This window comes from Eleutherodactylus coqui, chromosome 13 (assembly GCF_035609145.1).
Source record: "Eleutherodactylus coqui strain aEleCoq1 chromosome 13, aEleCoq1.hap1, whole genome shotgun sequence".
Taxonomy (NCBI): domain Eukaryota; kingdom Metazoa; phylum Chordata; class Amphibia; order Anura; family Eleutherodactylidae; genus Eleutherodactylus; species Eleutherodactylus coqui.
This window is the reverse complement of record NC_089849.1, coordinates 87,876,174-87,880,636: the sequence shown is the minus strand read 5'-3', so window position 1 is coordinate 87,880,636 and position 4,463 is coordinate 87,876,174. Positions and strand designations below refer to the sequence as shown.

At 49.1% G+C, this 4,463-nt stretch overlaps 1 non-coding gene across 1 annotated transcript; it reads right to left on the bottom strand.

The window, feature by feature from the left end:
• Nucleotides 1–4,356: 4,356 nt before the first annotated feature.
• On the bottom strand, nucleotides 4,357–4,463 carry LOC136588811 (U6 spliceosomal RNA). The gene has a single exon (XR_010787620.1). It is a non-coding gene; the product is annotated as a U6 spliceosomal RNA (small nuclear RNA).

The following is a 4,463-nucleotide window of genomic DNA, read 5'->3' as shown; positions in this document are numbered from 1 at the left end:
TCCAAGCTAGAGGCGGTACAACAGGGTACTAGAGCCTCCATGCCCGCCCGTATCACATCTTGTATCCAAGCTACAGGTGGTACAACAGGGTACTAGAGCCTCCATGCCCGCCCGTATCACATCTTGTATCCAAGCTAGAGAGAGTACAACAGGGTACTAGAGCCTCCATGCCCGCCCGTATCACATCTTGTATCCAAGCTAGAGGCGGTACAACAGGGTACTAGAGCCTCCATGCCCGCCTGTATCACATCTTGTATCCAACCTAGAGGCGGTACAACAGGGTATTAGAGCCTCCATGCCTGTCTGTATCACATCTTGTATCCAAGCTAGAGGTGGTACAACAGGGTATTAGAGCCTCCATGCCTATCTATATCACATCTTGTATCCAAGCTAGAGGCGGTACAACAGCGTACTAGAGCCTCCATGCCCACCTGTATCACATCTTGTATCCAAGCTAGAGGCGGTACAACAGGGTACTAGAGCCTCCATGCCGGCCTGTATCACATCTTGTATCCAAGCTAGAGGCGGTACAACAGGGTACTAGAGCCTCCATGCCCGCCCGTATCACATCTTGTATCCAAGCTACAGGTGGTACAACAGGATACTAGAGCCTCCATGCCCGCCCGTATCACATCTTGTATCCATGCTAGAGGCGGTACAACAGGGTACTAGAGCCTCCATGCCCGCCTGTATCACATCTTGTATCCAAGCTAGAGGCAGTACAACAGGGTACTAGAGCCTCCATGCCTGTCTGTATCACATCTTGTATCCAAGCTAGAGGTGGTACAACAGGGTATTAGAGCCTCCATGCCTGTCTATATCACATCTTGTATCCAAGCTAGAGGCGGTACAACAGGGTACTAGAGCCTCCATGCCCAACTGTATCACATCTAGTATCCAAGCTAGAGGCGGTACAACAGGGTACTAGAGCCTCCATGCCCGCCCGTATCACATCTTGTATCCAACCTAGAGCCGGTACAACAGGGTACTAGAGCCTCCATGCCCGCCCGTATCACATCTTGTATCCAAGCTAGAGGCGGTACAACAGGGTACTAGAGCCTCTATGCCCGCCTGTATCACATCTTGTATCCAAGCTAGAGGCAGTACAACAGGATACTAGAGCATCCATGCCCACCTGTATCACATCTTGTATCCAAGCTAGAGGCGGTACAACAGGGTACTAGAGCCTCCATGCCCGCCTGTATCACATCTTGTATCCAAGCTAGAGGCGGTACAACAGGGTACTAGAACCTCCATGCCCGCCCGTATCACATCTTCTATCCAAGCTTGAGGCGGTACAACAGGGTACTAGAGCCTCTATGCCTGCCTGTATCACATCTTGTATCCAAGCTAGAGGCGGTACAACAGGGTACTAGAGCCTCCATGCCCGCCTGTATCACATCTTGTATCCAAGCTAGAGGCGGTACAACAGGGTACTAGAGCCTCTATGCCCGCCCGTATCACATCTTCTATCCAAGCTAGAGGCAGTACAACAGGGTACTAGAGCCTCCATGCCTGTCTGTATCACATCTTGTATCCAAGCTAGAGGTGGTACAACAGGGTATTAGAGCCTCCGTGCCTGTCTATATCACATCTTGTATCCAAGCTAGAGGCGGTACAACAGGGTACTAGAACCTCCATGCCCAACTGTATCACATCTAGTATCCAAGCTAGAGGCGGTACAACAGGGTACTAGAGCCTCCATGCCCGCCTGTATCACATCTTGTATCCAAGCTAGAGAGAGTACAACAGGGTACTAGAGCCTCCATGCCCGCCCGTATCACATCTTGTATCCAAGCTAGAGGCGGTACAACAGGGTACTAGAGCCTCCATGCCCGCCTGTATCACATCTTGTATCCAACCTAGAGGCGGTACAACAGGGTATTAGAGCCTCCATGCCTGTCTGTATCACATCTTGTATCCAAGCTAGAGGTGGTACAACAGGGTATTAGAGCCTCCATGCCTATCTATATCACATCTTGTATCCAAGCTAGAGGCAGTACAACAGGGTACTAGAGCCTCCATGCCCACCTGCATCACATCTTGTATCCAAGCTAGAGGCGGTACAACAGGGTACTAGAGCCTCCATGCCGGCCTGTATCACATCTTGTATCCAAGCTAGAGGCGGTACAACAGGGTACTAGAGCCTCCATGCCCGCCCGTATCACATCTTGTATCCAAGCTACAGGTGGTACAACAGTGTACTAGAGCCTCCATGCCCGCCCGTATCACATCTTGTATCCAAGCTAGAGAGAGTACAACAGGGTACTAGAGCCTCCATGCCCGCCCGTATCACATCTTGTATCCAAGCTAGAGGCGGTACAACAGGGTACTAGAGCCTCCATGCCCGCCTGTATCACATCTTGTATCCAACCTAGAGGCGGTACAACAGGGTATTAGAGCCTCCATGCCTGTCTGTATCACATCTTGTATCCAAGCTAGAGGTGGTACAACAGGGTATTAGAGCCTCCATGCCTATCTATATCACATCTTGTATCCAAGCTAGAGGCGGTACAACAGCGTACTAGAGCCTCCATGCCCACCTGTATCACATCTTGTATCCAAGCTAGAGGCGGTACAACAGGGTACTAGAGCCTCCATGCCCGCCTGTATCACATCTTGTATCCAAGCTAGAGGCGGTACAACAGGGTACTAGAGCCTCCATGCCCGCCCGTATCACATCTTGTATCCAAGCTACAGGTGGTACAACAGTGTACTAGAGCCTCCATGCCCGCCCGTATCACATCTTGTATCCAAGCTAGAGGCGGTACAACAGGATACTAGAGCCTCCATGCCCGCCCGTATCACATCTTGTATCCAAGCTAGAGGCGGTACAACAGGGTACTAGAGCCTCCATGCCCGCCTGTATCACATCTTGTATCCAAGCTAGAGGCAGTACAACAGGGTACTAGAGCCTCCATGCCTGTCTGTATCACATCTTGTATCCAAGCTAGAGGTGGTACAACAGGGTATTAGAGCCTCCATGCCTGTCTATATCACATCTTGTATCCAAGCTAGAGGCGGTACAACAGGGTACTAGAGCCTCCATGCCCAACTGTATCACATCTAGTATCCAAGCTAGAGGCGGTACAACAGGGTACTAGAGCCTCCATGCCCGCCCGTATCACATCTTGTATCCAACCTAGAGCCGGTACAACAGGGTACTAGAGCCTCCATGCCCGCCCGTATCACATCTTGTATCCAAGCTAGAGGCGGTACAACAGGGTACTAGAGCCTCTATGCCCGCCTGTATCACATCTTGTATCCAAGCTAGAGGCAGTACAACAGGATACTAGAGCATCCATGCCCACCTGTATCACATCTTGTATCCAAGCTAGAGGCGGTACAACAGGGTACTAGAGCCTCCATGCCCGCCTGTATCACATCTTGTATCCAAGCTAGAGGCGGTACAACAGGGTACTAGAGCCTCCATGCCCGCCCGTATCACATCTTCTATCCAAGCTTGAGGCGGTACAACAGGGTACTAGAGCCTCTATGCCTGCCTGTATCACATCTTGTATCCAAGCTAGAGGCGGTACAACAGGATACTAGAGCCTCCATGCCCGCCTGTATCACATCTTGTATCTAAGCTAGAGGCGGTACAACAGGGTACTGGAGTCTTCGTACAAGGCATCAGTTTTCCGCAATAAGGGTGGTTTCACACAGGCAAGAAAATCGTGCGATTTTCGCCTGATGCGATAGTCAGTAAAAAAGCAGATTATGAAACCAACGGTTTCCTTCCCATCTGTGATGTTTTCACTGATGTGATGTTGAGAGAACAAAAAATAACGGCTGCTCTATCTTTCTGCGATGTGCGATTCTTTTTATCTCCCAGGTTTCGCTATGGAGCCGCTCCTTTTTATCGCCTCGCAATGCAACAAGATTGTGTTGCGATGCAATTTTGATAATGGAAAGTCCTATTCATTTTCGCAATAAAAAATTGTACATTTTTTATCGCGCAATTTTATTGTGGCCGTCAGCACTGCGATGGGAGATTATTCTAAAAAAAAAGCATTGCTGGCAACCAAATATTGCAGACACAAAATAGGGGGTCGCCCGTGTGAAAGTCGCCTAAATGATGCTTTTACTCCGATATTGTAATCACTCACTTATAACAACGTTACAATCACACAGACAAAAGTGTCATCCCACAACTTCTGGGGGGGGTTACACTGTACGTGGTTATGGCGCCTCGGGTACATTTGCTGTATGCCTGTAGTCACATGGCACAAAAAATACACCTTTTAGTGGTGGCACCGTGAGACAATTATTATTATTACTCCAAGTTAAAACCTATAAGGAGAAAAAAATGTTATGTTAGAATTTTTTTTTTTATTCTAATTGAAGAATCGGTGCAAAAATATGGAACGCCTCACGAATTTGCGTGTCATCCTTGCGCAGGGGCCATGCTAATCTTCTCTGTATCGTTCCAATTTTAGTATATGTGCTGCCGAAGCAAGCAC